Source organism: Mobula hypostoma, chromosome 18 (assembly GCF_963921235.1).
Source record: "Mobula hypostoma chromosome 18, sMobHyp1.1, whole genome shotgun sequence".
NCBI classification, from domain to species: Eukaryota; Metazoa; Chordata; class Chondrichthyes; order Myliobatiformes; family Myliobatidae; genus Mobula; species Mobula hypostoma.
The window spans coordinates 36142796-36166633 of record NC_086114.1 but is presented as its reverse complement, the minus strand read 5'-3'; the positions used below and the strand labels follow the sequence as shown (position 1 = coordinate 36166633).

Here is a 23838-nt window from a genome sequence, read left to right as displayed (position 1 = left end):
GCATTGACAAGCCATTGGAAATTTGTCACAAAGTCACTTGCATGCACAGGCTACAATTCCCTGTATAAGAATGTCTTAAATTGCCAGATTATTTACTGTAATCTTCCTTTGATAATGATGGAAATTCAAGGTGAAAATATTAAATTGATATAGAAGTTCCACAAGCTGAGGGAAATAGTATGCCATGTACTATGACATTTTCTATATATAAGAAATTAAACGCAATGACCATACAGAATATGCAAATACACTGTGCAGATTGAGTCACAGCTAAAAGATAATAAGACAAACTATCGAAGGACAATAAGTAAACTTAACTGCATCAGTACAAACGCTCAAAAAGCTTTCATCAATACTCCTTGGTTTGACATATAGTTGTTTATAATACTTCACCAAAAAGGATTACGCATAGTGTGATCACATGAAGGTAACAGCAATCTCCATTAAATTCCCTTTTCGCGCATACAAAATAAAACACATCTTAATATGTTTGGCTTGCGAACCAAAAAAAAATGGGTTGGGGCAGAAACAATGATCTCTCTCTCCATTGATACCGCCTGACCTGCTGAGTTCCTCCAGCATTTTGTGTGTTGTTCATATTTCCAGCATCTGCAAAATCTCATATGAAAATTTTAATGCTGCCTAGGTGGGATCTCCAATTCCCGTCTTGATATCGAGTTTGCACCCGAAATGCCAACAATTCCTTCCTCCCCACGCATTTCCTCCAGCAGAACATTCACCTAACCTCCAATCTCTGGCCCACTTCACTTCTAGTTAAAACCCACCGTTAGCCGAAAGTACGCGGAGTTGGGACTGGCATCTACCAGAGGTGAAGACAGATCCCGTCGCCGACCTGTGCAGACACAATGTACTGCAGTCTTTAAAAAAAAAGACAAGCCGTGTGCTCAAACCCACGAGTAAGCGGGTTCTTCGCAACTGGCCCAACAAAGTCATCCCAACCAAGACCCTGCCTGCTCTGCTTCCCACCGAGTAGAGAGCGTCCACAAGCAGTGGTCCCAGGGTCAGTGAGTGAGAGAGACAGACCGCGGGACCGGTGCAGATGCCGTCGAAAGTGGCACCAGAACCGAGCGCAGGCCCCAGCCAGAGGAAGACGCCGACCCAGTTCCACGTCATCCCGATTATACGGTAGGAAAAGGGAGTACCCTAACTCAGTACGCTGCCCTCGGCCTGGAATTGGTGCCGTACCTGTAATCAGGATACCAGGAACCGGTGTTCTTCCCCCCAAACCACCGACCCGACTCTGCAGTTTTCCAGTACCAGCCGCCTTCCACCCGGCTATTTATGTTGGCGGGGGGGGACGTGCGCTTTGCGCGCTGACGTCACGCCGCCTCGGCCCGCAAGTTCCCACGCGTCAGCGATCCGCCACTAGCAGGTCGCCCGGGCGCACGTACACAGGAGAGAGTGCAGCAGCAGATCACAGGCACACACAGGCTCAGGGGTACCCTATCGGGAGAGGCTGACAGCTGCCAGATAAGATTGCCTGACCGTTCAAACAAAACCTGAAAAAAAACATGCAACCTACCAATGATTGTCCAACTTTGCAAAATTCACAGAATAAAATGATAAATTCGGCTTGAAACATTGCCAATGCCCCAAAAAATTCTTTGAGATTAAAATCAGATTAAACTCATTTCACGCACACTTTGTATTACCAATTACAAATAATACAAAGCAACACAATGAAGGCTGAGCAGCAATGGCAAAGAAAACCAATTTTGCCAAGGAACTTGCTAAGAAAACGGCACCTGGCAAACGACCTGAAAGTTGACTTGTCTTCTTCACAAATGCCAACTGCCTTGAACACTTCCTTATGTATTATTCTGATTCCGAAGATTCAGCAAGCCATCTAAAACTTTGACAAACTTCTATAGATGTGCGGTGGAGAGTATACTGACTAGTTGCATCTCGGCCTGGTATGCAAAAACTAATTCCCTTTGAACTGAAAGGCTTATGAAAAGTAGGCAATACAGTCCAGTCCATCCCTCCCCACCATTGTGCACATCTACTGAGCATTGTCGCAGGAAATCAGCATCCATCATCAAGGACCCCCAGCATTCAGACCATGCTCTCAACTTGCTGCTGCATTCAGGAGGTGCTACAGGAGCCTTAAATCCCATACAACCAGGTTCAGGAAGTCATTACTCCTCAACCATCAGGCTGTTGATCCATTGTGAACCTGTGGACTCACTTTCAAAAACTCTAGAACTCATGTTCTCAATATTTATTTATTTTCTCTTTTTTTTGTATTTGTACAATTTGTCTTTTGCACATTGGTTCTTTACTTTGTTGTGTGCAGTACTTCATTGATTCTATTGTGCTTCTTTGTATTTACTGTTAATGCCTGCGAGAAAATCCGTCTCAGGGCAGTATACAATGACGTACATGTACTTTGATAATTAATTTACTTTGAACTTTACTATGTGTGGCTAAGGTGTGATCTGAGCTAGTTGAGAGATCCCAAGAGTTTTTAGTTGCTCAGCTGGGCCCCCTTCAGGGGTAAAATGCATCAATTCTTCATCTCATCCTAATGAAAGCACAAGTGACAGTGCACTGTAGGGCCAGTTTACATTGTTCATCCAAATTACGAGGGGAAAGTGCAAGCTTACTCTGCAAATAGGATATACTTGTTAGGAAGACACCAAAGGTGGACAATTTAAATACAATTATATAGCATTACAGACAACAGGGTGACCTGTTGGGGCACCCTTTGACAGAAGGGTAGTGCAGTCTGATGTGACCAGAATGAACATTAAATGTTCCTGAATGCTATTGGCATCGCTTTGCTTTGGCAACTGAAGTAGAAAAGCTCAGTTTATTAAAGAAGAACGAAGCGTAGCAAAGCAAATATAGCTCCTCCTCGTTTAACGAAGGACACTCTTGATGGCATCATTTCTGGTTTATCTTCCACCCTCGTGCCTCTCATTTTCATTCTGGAGACGTGCAGTCCTTTCATCCCCCGTCTCATCTCTTCTGCTCTTTGTTCTTTGTCTCTGATCCTGGAGACGTGCATTTCTCAGCTCCTCTGTCTCTTCCTCTCTCCTCCTTCTGTGCCTGTTTTTGTCATTCTGGAGATGTGCAGCCCTTTCATCCCCGTCTCTTCATCTCTTCTGCTGTTTGTTGTTTGTCTCTAATCCTGGAGTCGTGCAGCCCTGGCCTCATCCGATTTTTGTTCTCTCCCTCTCCTTGCCGCTTCCCGACGACGTTTGGCGTCATCTCTTGACCATAATGTCCCCATTCCCTTTCCACACGGCATAATTAGGCTGAACTTTTTTTTTTACCCTAATGCTGGATAGAAGATACGAAGCAGTAACACCAAATTCTTGACGATGTGGTTGGCGCTCTCCTAAATGGACATGATATAGTCACCGCTGTCCTTTGACTGCAGCAAAGGGTTTTATGGGTGTCTCGAAGTACATCATTACAATAAGATTTAATTATCTCTTATTGATGGGTCTCAGTTTGATCTGTCCCAATCCTGCACATGCTGATAGTGATTAGCAGAAGGTGACGCCTCGAAATAGAGCTGCCCTGCCTTTCTGCTCTGGTAGGTGTCGCTGCTGAGGCTGGCCATGTGCATGCGTCGGGTTGTCGTGTCCTGATTTCTGTGATGGCGTATCGGCTCTCGGGTGAAAGTGAGCCTGCTGATTTTGGCGAATGAGCAATTTTATACGAATATATAACCCTGAACTTTGCCTGCATTCTGTAAGTTAGCGCATTTTAATTCGATTTAGCCAAAAAAAGTGCCGCTGTATGGCACCATTTGCACTAATTGGAGGTTATAGCGAGTATAACAAATGTCATATTAGCTATCTGAAATTTGGAACTAGGACTTCATAATATTAATTTTTATGAGAAATTAACTAGTTCCACATTTGCATCATTTTGGTGTAGTGCAGTGTCTTTCTAACTTTGGTAAGAACTGATGTGTTACCATGGCAACAGCAAGAACATTATTGAACCAATGCTCAGTGCTCTGAGAAAGGCAGACATAGATTCCTGGGGCGTCAACATGTTTGCATTCCTAGCAAATGGGCAGATCCTGATTTCAGTCACACAAAGCTGTGTCATCTGCAAATGCATCAAGAAATGAGAGTTTTAAAAAAGTATTTATTTATATTTTCTTTCTGTGCGAGAGTGAATTTTATTCCATATCTCAAATTTTTGGATAGATTTGAATTGAATTGACTTTTGTTACTTACATCCTTCACATACATGAGGAGTAAAAATCTTTACGTTATGTCTCAGTCTAAATGTGCAATTTATAGTAATTTGTAATAAATAGTATGTACAACAGGACAGTCACTATAGCATAGAAATACAACTATATCAGTGTGAATTAATCAGTCTGATGGCCTGGTGGAAGAAACTGTCCCGGAGCCTGTTGGTTCTGGCTTTTATGCCACGGTACCGTTTCCCAGATGGTAGCAGCAGGAACAGTATATGGCTGGGGCGACTTGGGTGAATTTTGCCAAGGTGAATTTCCATAATCTGAACAGTAGTAATATTGAAGTCATGAGTTCTAGTTTTGCCAATATTTCTTATTTACTGATATTAATTCTTCAGTCTCTTTTTTTTGGTTACCTATTACAGAAATGATTTTAATGCCATTAAAGTAAATTCCAATACAAAATATAACTCCCCATGTCATCTTTCTATTTCCCATAATTCCCTAATCGGAGCTTCAAATGGAGCACATATTTGTGTGGCTTTTTGGTTTAAAGATTTAAGTTCCTACAACCCTTTAGACCACTCTCATTCTATTTATTCCATATTTATCAATGTTTCTACATTCTCTGAAATTGGCAGACCTTTTATGCACTTCATCAGTTTTATTTCCTTCAATTTTATACGACCTACATTTAATTAGCCAATGATTGGTGTATTCATTGAAAGTTGCAACATACAGTGCCTTGAAAAAGTATTCAGCCCCTACAATTTTTACATTTTACTCTCTCATTTTCTAAATTTAAAATATACTGAAGTAGGATTTCTGAGCAAATCTGCAAAACATTGTGCATTATTTCAAATCAAAAGAAAAAATCCAAAACATCTACAAATTAAAAACCAAAATTGTAAGTCTGAAAAAGTATTCATCTCCTTTGTAATTACTACACTAACTTTTCTCAGCTGCAATACTGTACATTAGCTCACCAATTCACAAATTGGAGGATCACCATAACAAATACTCTCGTTCTCTGTAAGATCCAATAGGATGACAGATTTTCAACAGACCAAACCAAAATGAGGCCAAAAGAGCATTCGAGGCAAGTCAGGGAAGCACAAATCTAGGGAAGGGTACAAGACCATCTCAAAAGCACTGAACATACCTCAGAGCTCAGTGACAGGTCCCACTGCCTAGGTCAGGATGCCCCTCTAAACTTAGTCGCCGAGGAAAAATGGCACTTCAGTAAGAGGCTACTCCAACACCAAGAGTCACTCTGAGTGAGCTGCAGAAGTTAGTGGCTACAACTAGAGATGAAATTCATGGCTGTACAATCTCTAAGGCCTTGCACAAAAAGGGTATTTATGGAAGTGTGACAAGAAAGTAGCCCCAGCTAAATAAAAAGCACATCCTTGCCCATCAAAGCTTTGTTAAGTGTCACTAGAAGATACTTTAAAGATGTAGAAGGTGGTCTTGTGGCCTCAACACCAAGTGAAACACATGGCATAAATCTAATACTGTGTATCAGCCAGGTCACACCATCCCTACTGTAAAGTATAGTGGAGGTAGCATCATGTTATGGGGATGCTTTTCAGCAGCAGAGACTGGAAATCTGGTCAGGATTGAAGGGAAGATGAATACTGCTAAATACAGAAAGATCTTGGACAAAAAAAAACCCCTGCTAGCCTCTGCCAGAAAACAAACTGAGGAGGAAGTTTGTCTTTCCAATAGGACAATGACCCAAAGTATACTGCCAGAGCAACCATGGAATGGTTTCAAATGAAGACTATTGATGTCCTTGAGTGGCCCAGAGTCCTGACCTTAATTTGATCGAATGTCTCTGGCAAGACCTCAAGATTGTTGTCCACCGTCATTCCCCAACTAACCTGGCACAGCTTGAGCAATTTTGCAAAGAGGAATGGGCAAATCTTGCTCCATCCCATTCTCCAAAGCTTATAGAGCCTTATCCAAAAGACTACAGGCTGTAATAGCTGTGAAAGGTGGTCCAACTAAGTACTGAGTAAAGGGGAATAAAAATTCTGGAAATGCTAACTTTTCAGTTTTTGAATTTTAAGTTTCTAATATCTTACAACTGTCCCTGTCTTTTGGGCTCTACTGTTTAAAAAAAGGATGTGATTCACAAATAAAAATTCTCAGTTAAAGTGATCAAAATCCCTGACTGTAATCCAGCAGGCCAGGCAGCATCTCTAGGAAGAGGTACAGTCGACGTTTCGGGCCGAGACCCTTCGTCAGTCCTGACCCTTTCTCAGCCCGAAATGTCGACTGTACCTCTTCCTAGAGATACTGCCTGGCCTGCTGCGTTCACCAGCAACTTTGATGTGTGTTGCTTGAATTTCCAGCATCTGCAGAATTCCTCGTGTTTACCCTGGCTGTAATACTCATTCATGTGAACAAAGGGTTGGGGGGCGGGGGGGGCCACATTTTTTTACAAGGCACTGTATATTAGATGTTTACCATTGTTTAACTACCGTCATATCCCTTAAACTAAATTTCCGAAGTCGCTCAGCTAAGGCTACGTCCACACTACGCCGGATAATTTTGAAAACGCCGGTTTCGAGTAAAAACGACAGGCGTCCACACTAAGCGTTTTTCAAAATATCTCCGTCCACATTAGGCGGATATTTGGGTGAATTTCCTCCTACTGGGCATGCGCAGGACACACAGAAAACAAGAGAAGAGGAAATGATATACTTAGTGCGCGTTTGTCCAGTTACAGAGTAGAAAAACTTTAAAGGAATTGCTCTTGGCTGTCGCGCAGGAGGACTTAAAACTTGAAAAAAAACAAATACTGGAGCGTATGGAGGCAACCAACAGGGAGTTCACGGACAGTATAACCCAGCTGACGATGAACATTGTTTAACTCTGTTGCATTAATAAAGCACCTTGTTAAATGTATAAAATGTCTGCATCAGCATTATCTAGTATTTCCATACAATGTTACATTAAGCTGTTACACATCTATTGTCAGAGAAGTACTTGCATAAATAGGTAAACCATCTTCATGCAAGCAAGGACAGAAAACAGGGCGAAGTGAGTATACTTATTTATTCAGTAAGTTATGGGTCAACTGGCTTCAGTCTCGTCCGTCTGTTCTGAAATTGTTAGGTGGTGGCGTTCAAGAAAACAACGAACGTCTGTTCCAGCACATCATGACAGCGTTTTTAGATAGTCCAAAAAACTCACTTTACAATTTAACTCTCACGCTGTACACACCGACTGCGCGTTATAACAGCTTGCGCAGTACCAAGCAGAAGCAGAAAAAAGCATTGTTGTTGTGGTGTTGTCATGACAGCGTTTTAAAATCTCTCCGGTTACCCCGTATACACTACGCCGGATATTAAGCATTTTCAGATTTATTCACTCTGGAGAGTGTTTTCAAAAATCTCCATTTTCGGGGGCTGAAAACACCGGCTCAGTGTGGATGGGAGGGCAAAACAAAGAGAAAAAGCTTTGTTTTCAAAATTATCCGGCGTAGTGTGGACGTACCCTAACTCTTCCCCCATACGCTTCCAACATTCAAAATACCTATTTAATTGTCTCTATTCAAATTAGACTCTTTGAATAAGTCTGTCACTTTTGAGTAGAAAAGATTTTCTTTAAAGCATATTTATCCTTGGTCATCAATTCTTTCTGTGGAGATTCTGCCTTTCCTTGACCAATAACTCCAGCTGAACAGAACTCCAAGCAGAAACAGGTACAACAGCTATTCAGCCCAACTAGCGGCTAAGCTCTAAATAACCCCTGTTCCAGCTGAAACTACCTGTCAGCATATCCAACCTTTTACATTTATAATGCACATTTCTGGGCTCCTTCATGTGGAAGGCCATAATTAAAACCACCTTACAGAAAACTTGGAACTGTGAGATCCAATATTCTCCCCCTTTCCCACAGGTAAGGGCCCCCTCCATTTTAGGATTCCTTAAATACAAATGTATTACATTCTTGTCTAAGGTACAAAGTCAGTCATCAAACACAGACACAAGAGATTCTGCAGATGCTGGAAATCTTGAGCAACACACACAAAATGCTGTAGGAATTCAGCAAGTCAGGCAGCATCTATGATGGGAATAAACGAAGTGAAGATTCCTGACCCAAGACACCTATTTATTACCTTCTATAAATGTTATTTTATTTGCTAAGCTCCTCCACCAATTTTGTGTGTTGCTCTGTCATCAAAGTTTGTCCCATTTCCAATTGCAAACCTTTGTTTGAATTAGACGACAGAACTTCTGAACCTTTCTCTTTAACATTTAACTTCAGATATATATTGTCTAATAAAATCATAATCGATTTATGACTTAAGTTTCTCAAGCAAAAGAAAAGGTAGCATGACGCGATCAGTAAATATCACAAGATGCACAGCATTCACACCCACCTTCCAGCTGGAGGTAAAAGTTTATTTCAAAGACACGCTCAGCAATTTATTTGGATTTTGTCCTCATTTGCAATCTCTACTAGATTTCAAAGTTAATATTGTACATCACAATCACTTAATAACATGTTTTAATCCTTGTAAAGAATGCAACCGATATCCATTTTCAAAAGTTTGTTTTAGAAAGGGGGAAGGGAAAAGATTCAAGAAAATCTTACAATTTATGTTAAATGTTACAATTTCTGATGACTCAAAGGTGATTATTCAATACTTTGTATCACCAAAATAAACAGATAATTTTAAAATGATAAAACTGAAACAAATGAATTACAACCAGATGCGCAAGCATACTTGCAGACATCAGTGGTGAAAAGATCATTTATAAGCCACATATTTTAGTGGTGATTTTAGAATAGTGGAACATTAAACCTGCAATGCAGAGACACAATATGATTTACACAAACAACACAAAAGTGCTCTCGGAGGTCCTGGATTTTTAGTCAGCAAGTGGCAATGTTTGCCGAAGTCCTCAAAGACAGCTGCATATAAAGGTCAGGTAACCTGTGTAAAGGACCCTTTTATCATTTCAATTTTATGCCAATGTCAACAAATGGGGTTGTTCAGATTCAGTAATATTGCTATCATCAAGCAGGCTAAGCAACCAATCACAACAGAAAGATCAAGGAAGTTTGAAAATTCTGAGAGAATTAGACATATAATATTAAGATCAGAGAAGTGTCCAGTACTTACGAATGACTGCAGCATTGAAATCAGTTTCAATTCATTCAAAATAGCTTTGTTTTTTTTTAATGTTTGGCAACAGGAAGAATAGTTGATAAACTGATATTGCTGAACTTCATAAACAGATTTTTATTTACAAGAATGTGAAAACGAACAAATACTGAGAGCAGCTCAGGATTTTCACAATTCGAGACTGAAGGAGTTGCTCTCTTTTTCAATGCAATGACAACAAACATCGATAATTTCACGACAGAAGTGTGTGCTGTTATTATTGAATAGAGATCGGATGTCACGAATCCAGTTAAACAGGTTGGTTATGTAATTCACGGTGAATGAAAAGAAAATCAGGTTTCTGTTCCATTTCGGGATTGTTACCAAGATTCACTTGTAACCAAGATATGCAGGAATACAAATGTAATTCCAATTTAAATCTCTGTATTCCAGATTAAGCATGAGCAATTTAACATTTTTAATGGAAACAATGTTCCATCTTTCTCTAAAACAGCAATGGCTGGAAATTCGGGGGGGGGGGGGTCATCAGAAGGTGCACAATACATACAGTTGCAGGAAAAAGTTTGTAAACCCTTTATAATTCCCTGGTTTAATCATTCACTGTCCAGGCTGGAAGTAGTATGTGAACCCTTGTATTTAATCACTGGTAGAACCTCCTTCAGCAGCAATAACCTCCACCAACACACATCAAAGTTGCTGGTGAACGCAGCAGGCCAGGCAGTATCTCTAGGAAGAGGTACAGTCGACGTTTCAGGCCGAGACCCTTCGTCAGGACCTCCACCAAATGTTTTCTGTAGCTGCTGATCAGATTTGCACAATGGTGAGGAGGAATTTTAGACATTCTTCCATTAAAAAACTGTTTCAGTTCATCAATATATTTCTGAGATAACTTGCCTGAACAGCCCTCCTCAGGTCATGCAACAGCATCTCAATTGGGTTAAGGACTGGACTCTGACTCAGCCACTCCAAAACACAAATTTACTTATTTTTAAACCATTCTATTGTTGACTTACTCGTGTTTCAGATCATTGTCTTGTTGCATTATCCAACTTCTATTAAGCTTCAGGAGATGGATCACTACCCTGACATTCTCCTGTAAAATTTCTCGATACAATTTTAAATTCATTGTTCCCTCAACGATTGCAAACTATCCAGGCCCTGAGGCAGCAAAGCAGCCCCAAGCCACGATGCTCCTTCCACTATGCTTCACAGTTGGGATGAGGTGTTGGTGTTGGTGTGCAGTGTCCTTTTTCCTCCAAACATTGTGGTTTACATTTCTGCCAAAAAGTTCAACTTTTGCCTCATTTGTCACTATCCCAGAACCATTGTGAAATATCCAGGTGGTCTTTTGCAAACTTGAAATGTGCAGCAATGTTTTTTTTTGGAGAGCACCATTCTTGTTCAGTGCTTTTCTTACAGTGGACACATGAACTAAGACTTTGGCAAGTTTCAGAGATTTCTGAAAGTCTTTTGCTATTACCCTTCCTTCAGCATTACACATTATGCTCTTGGTGTGATCTTTGCAAGGATGACCACTCCTAGGAAAAGTAACAACAGTACTGCATTTCCTCAATTTGTAGTTCAATTTCTCTTACTGCAGACTAACAAACACTCAGGTATTTAGAAATGCTTTTGTAGCCTTTTCCAGCTTCGTGCATCTCTACAATCCTTCTTCTAAGAACTTCTGAAAGTTGTTTTGATCAAGGGATGGTGCACATAAACAGTTCTTTCCTGAAAAGAGTAGGCTCTGTCAGTAATCTGACTTTGCATGTCTTTTTTATAAGCAGGGCACCTCTTCAACCCATGCCTCCAATCTCATCTCAATGACTGGAACATCTGACTCCAAATAGCCTTTATAAAAGGCAATACCCAATGTTCACATACTTTTTTGAACCTAGGCTGTGATTGTTTAAATGGTGTACTCAGTATTGATGAGAAATAGTACAATCGTTTGTGTGTTATTAGTATAGGTTGCTCGTGTTTGTCTATTATTGTGACTTGTATGAAGATCAGACCATATTTTATGTGGAAAACCAGGTAATTGCAAAGGGTTCATGAACTCTTTCTTGCAACTATACATCCCAAAGATGAAGTATTCAAAAGGGAGGATGAGGTCACTGGAGCAGACAAGGGAACTCAAAAGACAGCACAAAAGGAAAATAGCAGAAATTAGTAGGAAATTAGAGGATTGGAAAGCTTTTAAAAACAATAGAATGCAAATAAAAGTCAAAAGGAGGAAAAAGAGGTAGCTGAAGAGATTTTGGAGGCATAAGTAATGATCTTTCAAGAATCACTAGACTCTTGAATGATTTTGAGGGACTGGGATATTGCAAATGACACCCAACTCTAAGAAGGGAGAGAGGCTGCAGTAAGGAAATTATAGGCCAGCTAGCCTGACCTTAGTGGAGTCTATTTCTAAGGAAGAGTTTCTTGATATGTGGAGGCACATGATAAAATGGGCCAAAGGAAACAGGGTTTCCTTAAGAGGAAATCTTGCCCGACAAATCTGTTAGAAATCTTTCAGGAAATAACAGGCAGTAGAGACAAAGGAGAGTCAGTGTATGCTCTGTACTTGGATTTTCAGAAGGCCTTTGACAAGGTGCCACACATGAGGCTACATAACAAAATAAAAGCATGCAACACACATCAAAGTTGCTGGTGAATGCAGCAGGCCAGGCAGCATCTCTAGGAAGAGGTACAGTCGACGTTTCAGGCCGAGACCCTTCGTCAGGACATGTTTCAAGTTCAAGTTTATTGTTATTCAACCATACACATTTTTGCGGCAAGTCTTAATCCAAAATAAAATCAAAACAATTGCCACTTGGCTGCAACCATACTTGCGTGACACCCCCACAACTCCAATGATTGTTCCAAAAGTCGAAGCCCTTTATTAGCAATTAGCAAACATAAAAATAAGTGTTATTGAGTGTTATCTCAGCAATATCTTGCCAGTCAGCGAAGGATACAACCTCCGCAGGTCCCAAGGTACAAACTGCCATAAAATAAGCAAGAATACACAACTTATTCCCTTTGCATTTACCATGCCCCCACTCATGTATGACCATAATAAACAGAGTAAACATGCAACACAGAACAAGCAGATAGAGAACAGATACATGGCTCCTACATTCCAGGCCCCCTAATTATTATTCTATAATTACAAAAACATGTTACCAATACACAGGAGACACAAAATTTCAACATCTACACAAATATCTTCTTTTGTTGAGCTGTCTGTCCTAGATTGTGATTTCTCCTGACAAACTCGGTTGTCCCTCTTGACTACATTCAGGAAAATCTGTCTTTAATCACTGCTGCCAAAGCACATTCAAGCGCAAAACTAAAATCCTATTAACGGTCTCTTCCACCACCATTGTCTCCTTTCAACGATCCATTAACTGTCCAACCCAGCATTGTTCAGATTGCATAGGGTCTATCATTAACACTGCAAATCACTTGCAACAGCTCCAATGCCTCAGGCACATTCACCCCCACCAGCAGCTCAATTTCTAATTTAGGCTACGTCCACACTAGACTGATTAATTTTGAAAACACCGGTTTCGAGTAAAAACGACAAGCGTCCACAATAGGCGTTTTTCAAAACATCTCTGTCCACATTAAAAGGGATATTTGGGTGAATCTACTCCTACTGGGCAAGTGTCGACACATCTACAGAAAACAAGCAAAGAGGAAACGGTATAATATTTACATTTTTGCAGCAGCATTGTGCTATTTCCATTGGTCAAAAACTAGAGTACCAACAACAACAGTGAAAGAAATTTTTCAACAATGTCTTTGAGGAATACAAAGAAAACCTCTGCTGGAAAAAGCAGACCAGACTTCTTTGTTTAGACAGACAATGAAGTCGAGCTGTTTCTGCAAGTTACAAACGACTACAAATTCAGCAAAGCAGTGGAGAATGTGGAGATGATTAACTCCAAACAAGCTATTAATGTAGACAATAAAGTAAACAACCACACGCATGAAGCCATCCTCTACCCAAGATCAACAAGAGAATGGAATCTTCTGCCACCAGACCTGTGCAGTATTTATGTTATTAATATTTTTATATTACATTAACATTTTATATGACTCAATCAAATCAATTTAGGGGATCAAGTCAAAAAAGCTGACTTTACAATTTAACTCTCACACCGTTCACACCAACTGCACGTTATAACAGCCATCCAGCAGTACCAAGCAGAAGCAGAAAAAGCATTGCTGTTGTGGTGTTGTCATGACAGCGTTTTTAAATATCTCCGTTTACCCCATCCACACTGCAACGTGCAACAATCGTTTCCAAATTTACACACACTGGAGAGTGTTTTAGAAAAGCTCCATTTTCAGGGGATGAAAACGCCACTTCAATGTGGACGGAGGGTCAAAATGATGAGAAAAGGCTTTGTTTTCAAAATTATCCAGTATAGTGTGGATGTAGCCTTAATATCCAGCAGATAAACATGTTTCAGGTGAGACCATTCTTGAATATCTCTCTGACAAGAAATGTTCCCTTTGTAGACAAGCATATATTTCTGCGTAGATGTTAAGCAGTTCACAAGTCTTCACCATGTGACTAGCCATTTCCAATCCTGAAATAACACAAATACTTACGACCTTCTCTTGACCCATGGTGCATTAGAGAATGCATTTCTTTTTCTGTCAGGTTGAGCTTGTTCATGAGGCCCACTATGCAGAACACCACTGTACTTCCTTGATCTAGGAAAGCACAAGTCACCATTGTCTTGCTACTCTTCTTAGACCTCACTGAAATGGAATGACTGAAACATTGACTACTTTTCTCCATAGATGCTGCCTGGCCTGCTGAGTTTCTCCAGCATTTTGTGTGTGTTGCTCGGATTTCCAGCATCTGCAGACTTTCTCGTTTGTGGAATGACTATATATGAAGTTTATAATCATGATCCCTACCCTTCATATGGCCATTAGATACCAGGGCAGATGACTCATTTTTTTTAAACCAGTCCTAATGAAGGGTCTCAGCCCAAAACGTCGACTGTGACCTTTTCCATAAACGCTGCCTGGCCTGCTGTGTTCCTCCAGCATTGTGTGTGTGTGTCGATAGGTTGAGTGTCTTCTTGGTGCAGGCTGAGAGTGAACACCCTGAACTTACTCTTGGGGTTCAAATTTGTGGCTCAGACGTTTGAGAAACAAATATATCCACATTGACCTCGAGTATGTTGGAATTACTATTAATGAACAGATCACTCCAACACTGGGAACATCATTTGGTCCAGGTTGGAGATTAACTACTTTTTTTTGTGATAGCGCTAGCTAAGTGGGTCTATATATTCACTTAATAAAATATTCTGGTCAGATTTGAAATTGGTTTATTATTGTCCTTTGTACAAGATAGTGAAATGCTTGTCTTGCATACTGTTCATACAGATTAAATCATTACAGTGTATTGAAGTACACTAAGTGGTCACTTTATTAGGCATACCTGCTCATCAATACAAATATCTAATCAGTGTGGCAGCACTCAATGCATTGAAGCATGCAGACATCAAGAAGTTCAGTTGTTGTTCAGACCAAATACCAGAATGGGGAAGAAATGTGATCTAAGTGACTTTGACTGTGGAATGATTGTTGGTGCGGTTCAAGTATATCTCAGAAACTGCTGATCTCCTGGGATTTTCATGCACCATTGTCTCTAGAATGATGCAAAATACAACAAAAACCACCTTGTAAATGAGAGAGGTTGGAAGAGAACAGCCAGTCTGGTTCAAGCTGTCATGAAGATGACAGTAACTCAGATCACCACGTTACAACAGTGGCGTGCAAAGAAGCATCCCTGAACGTAGAACAGGTTGAACTTTGAAGTGAATGGGCTACAAAACAAACTTGCAAGACAACGTTTTCCTGCAAGTTATGCACCCAGTGACATTGTGTCCTCATGTTGCATCAAATTCCCACACAGAAATAAAATGGATTAAAGATCCCATCCTTTCTGCTTTATATCATTGTTTTGCTAAAGGAAATCAACTGGCTGCAGCAGATCATAAACAACCGATTCTGCAGACCCTGGAAATCCAGAGCAACACGTGCAAAATACTGGAGGAACTCAGCAGATTAAGTAGCAACATGGAGAAGAATAAAGAGTCAATGTTGTGAGCTGAGACCCTTGAAGTCCTGATGAAGGATCTCAACCCGAAATGTCGACTCCTTATTCCTCTTTATAGGTGCTGCCCGACCTGCTAAGTTCCTCCACTATTTTGTGTGTGTTATTCTGGCTTCAGCAGATCTGCATTTATTGTGTATACAATTTATTCAGTCATTTCCATGCAGAAGCTCCAATGGCCAAGAAATCATTTCCAAAAGGGGGACCCGGTGAATAGATAAGGGCAGAGACCAAGATCACCTTAAACATTGGAAACCTCTGATAAATACAACAGGGTTTAAGAATAATGGGCCTATAACTGAAAGCTCTAGCATCAAGTGTTGATTAGCCAAGTTCCACAACTGCTCAGTGATTAGGTAAATGTCTAATAATAGTACTCAAGATCAAAATAGTACCCTGAACAAATTTTTCCACATACTCCTGTTTAACCTATCTTTCTCTCTCCATCGCTACATCAACGACTGCTTTGGTGCTGCTTCCTGCACCCGTGTTGTGGAAGTCGAATCCGGATAAAGTCACTCAGAGACCGTATAAGTACAAACTCTTTATTCAAAGCACCCGGGGCTTACTCAGTTAGTAGCTCGAACTGGAACAATCCAACTGTGACTATTCTTGCCGATCCACCGACTAACTCACAATTCCCCTTACAGAAGGGATATATCCGTTCAGATACCCCCGCATATACCAAGTTGGAATCAGACTTACCTGTTGCTTGACATTACCGAAAGACAAGTTACAGAATAGGCATAATGGCCTAAATGTATGAAACAGACTGGAGCTGTCCTATCTCTACGCATGACTGCACAAGGAGATAAGCATCCTGAAACCCTAGCTAGCTACCTTCAAGAAGAAATATTGCTCAGCATTGAATAACAAAATTAGTACATCTGTTGATCAGTGGTTTCTTTCAGAAAAACATGCTGCTATTGTTTAATGAAGTGTTAACCCTTTTACATACTTTATCTGTGTTGAACTCATCGACTTCATCCACTTTGCCTTCAACTTCCACCCTTCCCTCAAATTCACCTGGTCCATTTTCAACACCTCCCTTCCCTTTCTCAATCTCACTGTCTCCATCTCCGGAGACAGTTTATCCACTGATATCTATTACAAACCCACAGATTCTCCCAGCTACCTAGACTACACCACGTCCCACCCTACTACCTGTGAAAACGTCATTCCCCTTTCTCAATTCCTCCATCTCCGCCACATCTGCTCTCACGATGAGCCTTTTCATTCCAGAACAAAGGAGATGTCCTTCTTTTTCAAAGAAAGGGGCTTCCCTTCCTTCACCATCAATGCTGCCCTCAACCACATCCTTCCATTTCACACGTCTGCTCTTACCCCACCTTCACACCATCCTACCAGAGATAGGGTTCTTCTTGTCCTCACCTACCACCCCACTAGCCTCCACATCCAGCACGCAATTCTCCAAAACTTCCGCCACCTCCAACAGGATCCCACCACCAAGCACGTCTATCCCTCCCGCCCCCCCACTTTCTGCTTTCCATAGGGATCGCTCCCTGCATAACTTCCTTGTCCATTCGTCCCTCCCCACTGATCTCCCTTCTGCCATTTATTCTTGCAAGTGGAACAAGTGCTACACCTGCCCCTACACCTCCTCCTTCACTATCATCCAGGGCCCTAAACAGTCCTTCTAGGTGAGGTGACACTTCACCTGTGAGTTTGTTGGGGTAATTTACTGTGTTTGGTGCACCTGGTGTGGCCTCATATACATCAGTAAGACCCGATGCAGATTGGGAGACTGCTTTGCCAAGTATCTACACTCCATCTGCCAGAACAATCGGGATCTCCCAGTGGCCACCTATTTTAATACCACTTTCCATTCTGCTATGTCCATCTATGGCCTCTACCACTGTCATGATGAGGCCACACTTAGGCTGGAGGAACAACACCTTCTATTGTAAACACAAAATACTCTGCAGATGCTGGGGTCAAAGCAACACTCACAACAAGCTGAAGGAACTCAGCAGGTCGGGCAGCATCTGTGGAAACGATCAATCAACGTTTCGGGCCGGAACCCTTCGTCAGGACTGAAGAGGGAAGGGGCAGAGGCCCTATTAAGAAGGTGGGGGGAGGGTGGGAAGAAAGCTGGTAGGTTCCAAGTGAAAAACCAGTAAGGGGAAAGATAAAGGGATGGGGGAGGGGAAGCAGGGAGGTGATAGGCAGGAAAGATGAAGGAGGAATAGGGGGAAACACAATGGGTGGTAGAAGGAGGCAGAACCATGAGGGAGGTAGTAGGCAGCTGAGGGAGGGGGCAGAGTGAAATAGGGATAGGGGAAGGGAATTACCAGAAGTTGGAGAATTCAATGTTCATACCAAGGAGCTGGAGACTACCTAGACGGTATATGAGGTGTTGCTCCTCCAACCTGAGTTTAGCCTCATCATGGCAGTAGAGGAGGCCATGTATGGACATATCCAAATGGGAATGTGAAGCAGAGTTGAAGTGGGGGGCAACTGGGAGATCCTGTCTGTTGTGGCGGATGGAGCAGAGGTGCTCGATGAAGCAGTCCCCCAATCTGCGTCGGGTTTCACCAATGTAGAGGAGGCTGCACGGGAGCACCGGATGCAATAGATGACCGCAACAGACTCACAAGTGAAGTGTTGTCTCACCTGGAAGGACTGTTTGGGGCTCTGAATGGTGGCAAGAGAGGAGCTGTAGGGACAAGTGGAGCACTTACACTTACAGGGATAAATGCCGGGTGGGAGATTCATGGGGAGGGTCGTGTGGATCAGGGAGTCGCGGAGGGACAGATCCCTGTGGAAAGCGGAGAGGGAAAGATGTGCTTAGTGGTGGAAGGTGGCGGAAGTTGTGGAGGATAATGTGCTGGATCCGGAGGCTGGTGGGGTGATAGGTGAGGACAAGGGGAACTCTGTCCCTGTTGTGGTGGCAGGAGGATGGGGTGAGGGCCGGAGCAGGAAATGGAGGAGATGCAGATGAGAGCATCATTGATGACAGAAGGGAAACCACGATCCTTAAAGAAAGAGGACATTTGAGATGTCCTGGAACGGAAAGCCTCATCCTGGGAACAGATGCGGCGGAGATGAAGAAACACCTTATATTGTGTTTATAGCCTCCAACCTGACAGCATAAACATCCATTTCTCAAACTTCCAGTAATGTCCCCCAGCCCCTTTTCCCTCTCTCACCTCATCTCCTTGCCCGTCCATCACCTCCCTCTGATGCTCCTTTCACCAACTTCCCAGCTCTTTACTTCATCCTTCTCCCTTGAGGTTTCACCTCTCACCTGGTGGTTTCCTCTCCCCTCCCCCAACGTTTTAAATCTACTCAGCTTTTTCTCTCCTCACCCAACCCCCCACCCCCCATCCCTCCTCGCCCAGCACTTACCCACCCCTCGTCCCTCCTCCAGCCACACGTCGCAACGACGCCCCGGCCCTCCTTGCATACACCCTGAACCCCCCCCCCCATCATCATTGACCCCCAGGTTCCCGCCACCTCCTCTCCCTCTCACCCCTTCCCAACATCGGATCTCCTTCCCCATCAGTGCACTATGCGGGCTCCCACCCCGCCCAGTCACTCACCCGATGTCCCGCTCGAGCCGTCACTTCAGCCACCCGTAACCTTCAGCCGCCCGTCCGCCGACCGCCACTCCGCCAGCACCAAGTCTCGCGAAAACCGGGGCGACATCTCGGACCGACCCAATCACGACGGAAGCTGAGGGGTGGTGAAATCTAGTAACTTTAAACAGTTTCGGAGATTCAACATCAAACACAAACAAGAAACACATAAAATTGTTTTAATTACAGTATCTATACTTTAGGAGATAAATTATTCTCGATATTTGAATAAATGTTTATAATAGTTTCAATTTGAATCCCTCTTTATTCCCAAATGATTTGGTCCACGTCTTTATTAGTGACGTCCACCCGTCCCAGCTCGTGTTTGCGCAGCCGCATTATACAACGGGCTCAAAATGCCGAGGAAGCCCTGTAGGTCAGGTAACATCTATAGAGGGAAATGAAAGTCGACGTTTCGGGCCGAGCCCCTTCATAAGGCCTTCAACTTTCTCGTCGGCCTCCTACATTGTTCTAAGCTGCAGTTGGCAGTGAGTTCAACAGCTTCAGATCGTGGAACATTATAGGCGGTCCCTTTTCCCGCTACAATCAAGTTCCGACTTAATTCCTAAACTTCCAGAATATTAAGTTGGAAATCAAACTGAAATGTAGCTCCCGCAGAAACACTCAGCAGGTCAGCCAACATTTGTGGATGATGTCTCAAAGTCAAGAGTCAAAGTTAGCTTGAGATTCATTTTCTTGCAGGCATTTAACAGATATTAAAAAATATGTATTTGAATTAATGGAAAACTATACATAAAGAAGGACTGGCAAACAACCGTTGTTTAAAAGAACACAAGAAGTGCCAGTAAAAAAAAGTTGTGGAGTCCTTGAAAGTAAGTGTAGGTTGTGGAATCTCTTCATAGTTGTGAGTGAAGTTATCCACACTAGTTCTAAAGTTCTGTCACAGACATCTGTGGAGGCCTAAGACTGTGGATATATTTAAAGTGGAAATAGATAGTTTCCTGATTGCCCAGGGGAAACAAAGGTTATGGTGAGAAGGCAGGTGTATGGGATTGAGTGGGATCAGCCACAGGCAGCAGACTCAAAGGGCTGAATGGCTTGATTTTGCTCCTATGTCCTATGTCAGGAGCCTGATGGTTTTAGGGTAACAACTGCTCTTGAATCTAGTAGCATGGGACCTAAGGGTCCTCTACATCCTGTCTGATGGTAGTAGCGAGATGAACATGTGGATGATGGATGCTGATTTCCTGTGACAGTGCTCCATGTAAATGTACTCAATAGTGGAGAGGGCTTTCCCTATGATGTACCGGGCTGTATCCGCCATTTTCTGGAGATTTTCCCATTCCGGGGTATGATGCAACCATTTAGGATTCTCTCCACTGTGCATCCATAGACATTTGTAAAAATTTTAGATGTTATACAAACTTCTAAGAAAGTAGAGGTGCTGTTGTGTCTTCTTTGTGATGGCACCTACGTGCTGGTCACAGGACAGATTAGGCCTGAGACCATCATAACTGGGAAAGGGGAAACAACTTAGTTTACCTTTTGCGGAGAAGATGTGGGTGGTATAAGTAGCTTCCCATTTAAGATGGTGCTGGTGAAGTCCAGCAACTACTTTTTTTTAGATTATGAGGACATGCAGTCCTCTTTTATTGTCATTTAGTATTGCATGCTTTAAGAAATGATACAATGTTTTTCCAGAATGATATCACAGAAACACATGACAAACTGACTTAAAAACTAAGAAAAACCACATAATTATAACATATAGTTACAACAGTGCAAAGCAATACCGTAATTTGATAAGAACAGACCATGGGCACGGTAAAAGTCTCAAAAGTCTCTCGAAAGTCCCATCATCTCACGCAGATGGTAAACCTCCAGCGCCGCAAACTTGCCGATGCAGCATCCTGGCAGTATCCAACCACAGTCCGACTCTGAGTCCGTCCAAAATCTCCAAGCCTCCGACCAGCTCTCTGACACCGAGCACCATTTCTGCCAAGCGCTTCGACTGCAGTCCTGGCAATAGGCAAAGCCGAGGATTTGGGGTCTTTCCCTCCGGAGATTCTCGATCGCACAGCAGCAGTGGCAGCGAAGCGGGCATTTCATAAGTTTCTCCAGGTGTTCCTCTGTGCTTCTCACGTCTGTCTCCATCAAATCAGGATTGTGCACGGCATCCTACTTCACAAATACGATATCATTCAGAACAGCCGCACACACTACGTGGCGTCGCCATCTTCTCCCTCCTTTTGGCAGCAGACAAAGCAAAGAATACTTTATTAATAACACTTTCTCTGGTAAACGATCACAAACAATGGAGGCGAGGCCCATCCACTAAAACGAAAGCAAGGAAAGGCCCGAGTTTTGATTGCTCTAAGCGCCAGGCCGATATGGAAAGGTCAGGTGCGGGCCGAAACATGGCGGTGAGATCCAGGCCCAGAAGATATCAAGTCATCAGGACCCGGGGCCTAGAGTGAGGAATGACTCAATGTTTGGGCGATTTAAATGCTGGGCCAGATTGGAAAGGTAAGGGTCGGGCCAGTTCTGCTTGCTGCTCCGCGATGTTTACTCAATTCTGTGCTGAACTGAGGCTATGGCCTTCTCTGGATGCAGTGATGCCTTTCTTTTTGTCTGTAGGCTCACTTTTGTTCTAAGTGCTGTTTGCTTGCTTTTATCGTTTGCACAACTTGTTTTCTCTCTGCACTTTGGTTATTTGATATTCTTTTAATGAGTTTCTTTGTTTTGTGGCTGCCTGGAAGGAGATGTATAATGTGTACATAATTTGAAAATAAATGTACTTTTAATAAGGAAAATATCTCTGACAGGATGAGATTAAATAAGTAACTGTGGTATTTAGAATCAGATTATGCTTCTTTGACTTTGTCATGTGCTGGGAGCACGCAGAAGCCCAACATAAATGGGGAAGGAATGCACAACCTTACAAACTACCACCGTCCCCATCCCATTAGGTATCTCCTACACCATCTGTGAAACAGTCTGCAGTTCCACCCCAACCGTCCCCCCAGCACCTGTGTCAGACACCTTAGGTCATCCAGAGGTGACTCAGACCATTTCACCAGCAATGGTCTAGGAGGAACAAGGGATGAGATTTTTAAAACTTATTAAAGATACTTATGAAACAGGACTTTAATGTTAGTAATCTGAAGATTACTTCTTGGTATTACACCTTGGTTGAATATAGAAATTAGAAGGATATTATGGAGAAGTGTATGGTTGGAAAGATGGTGCAAGAGTGAAGGCTTCAGATCCTTGAGGACACTGGGATTGATTCTCAAAGATGGAATTTGGCGAGGCCATACATGTATTGTCAGGAAAACATTAGGTGCTGTCATTTGAGAATTTGAAACTAATGTAGCAGGAGGGTCTGGGCACCAAGATGTAGTGTAGAAATAGATTAAAGGTTGCGTGAAGGGCTGAGACTGTACTAAAATTTTTTAAAAAGGACCAGACCAAAAGAGAGTATGGAAAAGGTGTAAGGTAGGTTTGTAATATACTTACTATAAAATAAGGTTTGAGTGTTTTAAGCGTAATAAGGTATATGGGACTATTACATTGGTAAAAGAAAGGTCTGGATTGGGCTAATAAATATTCATTGCTAGAAGTTTGGGAAGTTAAGAAAGATGAGGAGGAAACACAGTGGTGCTGACAACATTGATTGAGCCACATAGAACGGTACTAGAAAGGGGAGGTGAAGGACAGAATCAATCTTGTTAGAGTTGAGAAAGAACAGGAGTACAATCGCAGTACTGGATGAGTATTCTATAGGCCACCCAAAAGTGGGAAGGACATAGAGGTGGAAATTTTCAGAGAAATTACAGAGATGTAAAAAAGCCATTGAGTGAGATAATGGAGAATTTTAGCCATTCATGGGTCACCATATACCGGAATATGAGCCATGTAAGGGGAAGAATGCTGGGGAAGAATTTTTGCAATGAGATCAGGAAATCTTTTTGATTAGTATGTTTCCAACCAACAATGAAGGAGTCATTAGGCAGAATTGAATTGGGAATGAGATGGACCAAGTGGAACAAGCAAAATGGTGAGAACTTTTAGAGAACTTCAATCATAGTATCATAAGATTTAGGCGAGTTAAGGGAAAGTACCACTTTCAGGTTAAAATAGTCAATTGGAAAAGGGATTTCAATAGGATAAGAACAAATCTAAACTGAAAACAAAAACTAGCAATAAAGTGGCCACTTTACTAGATACAATGTACACCTGTTCATTAATGCAAATATCTAAACAGCCGATCTTGTTTATGCCAGCAACTCAATGTATACATGGTGAAGAGGTTCAGTTGTGGTTCATACCGAACATCTGAATGGGAAAAATTGTAATCTAAATGATTTTGACCATGGAATGATTGTTGATACCAGATGGGACAATTTGATTACGTATCTCAGAAACTGCTGATTTCCTGGAATTCTCACATACAACAGTCTCTAGAGTTTATGGAGAATTATCAAAGAAAAACAAAACCATCCAGTGTGTGGCAGTTCTGTGGGCGAAAATGCCTCATTAATGAAAGAGGCCAGAGGTGAACGGTCAAACTGGTTCAAGCTGACAGGAAGGCGACAGTAATTCGACTAACCACGCATTACAACAATGGTGTGCAGAAGGGCATCTCTGAATGCACAACAAGTTGAACCTTAAAGTGGATGGGCTACAGCACCAGAAGACCACAAACTTGCACTCAATTATCACTTTATTAGGTGGAGGGGGTACCTAAAACAGTGGCCGCTTCGTGAAAATGAACAATTGACAGGAGGAGCTGGTTCTTATATGACCATAA

At 42.2% G+C, this 23838-nt stretch overlaps 1 protein-coding gene and 1 long non-coding RNA gene across 4 annotated transcripts in view; one reads left to right on the top strand and one right to left on the bottom strand.

Annotated features, from left to right (window-relative positions):
- The window catches only part of ncoa4 (nuclear receptor coactivator 4), a 46522-nt gene extending 27384 nt beyond the window's left edge, over nucleotides 1–19138 (bottom strand). For 2 of the 3 annotated variants that reach the window (XM_063070712.1, XM_063070714.1), the window contains exon 1: nucleotides 1207–1358. The gene's annotated coding sequence lies outside the window, so the exon portion shown is untranslated. Of the gene's footprint in view, nucleotides 1–1206; nucleotides 1359–19028 lie in introns of those variants that run through there. The other variant, XM_063070713.1, reaches the window with a different exon arrangement.
- Nucleotides 19139–19413: 275 nt separating this feature from the next.
- LOC134358472 (uncharacterized) overlaps nucleotides 19414–23838 on the top strand; it is a 30733-nt gene continuing 26308 nt past the window's right edge. Inside the window, exon 1 of the long non-coding RNA XR_010020878.1 lies at nucleotides 19414–21551. This is a non-coding gene — a long non-coding RNA (uncharacterized LOC134358472). The remainder of the gene's footprint in view (nucleotides 21552–23838) is intronic.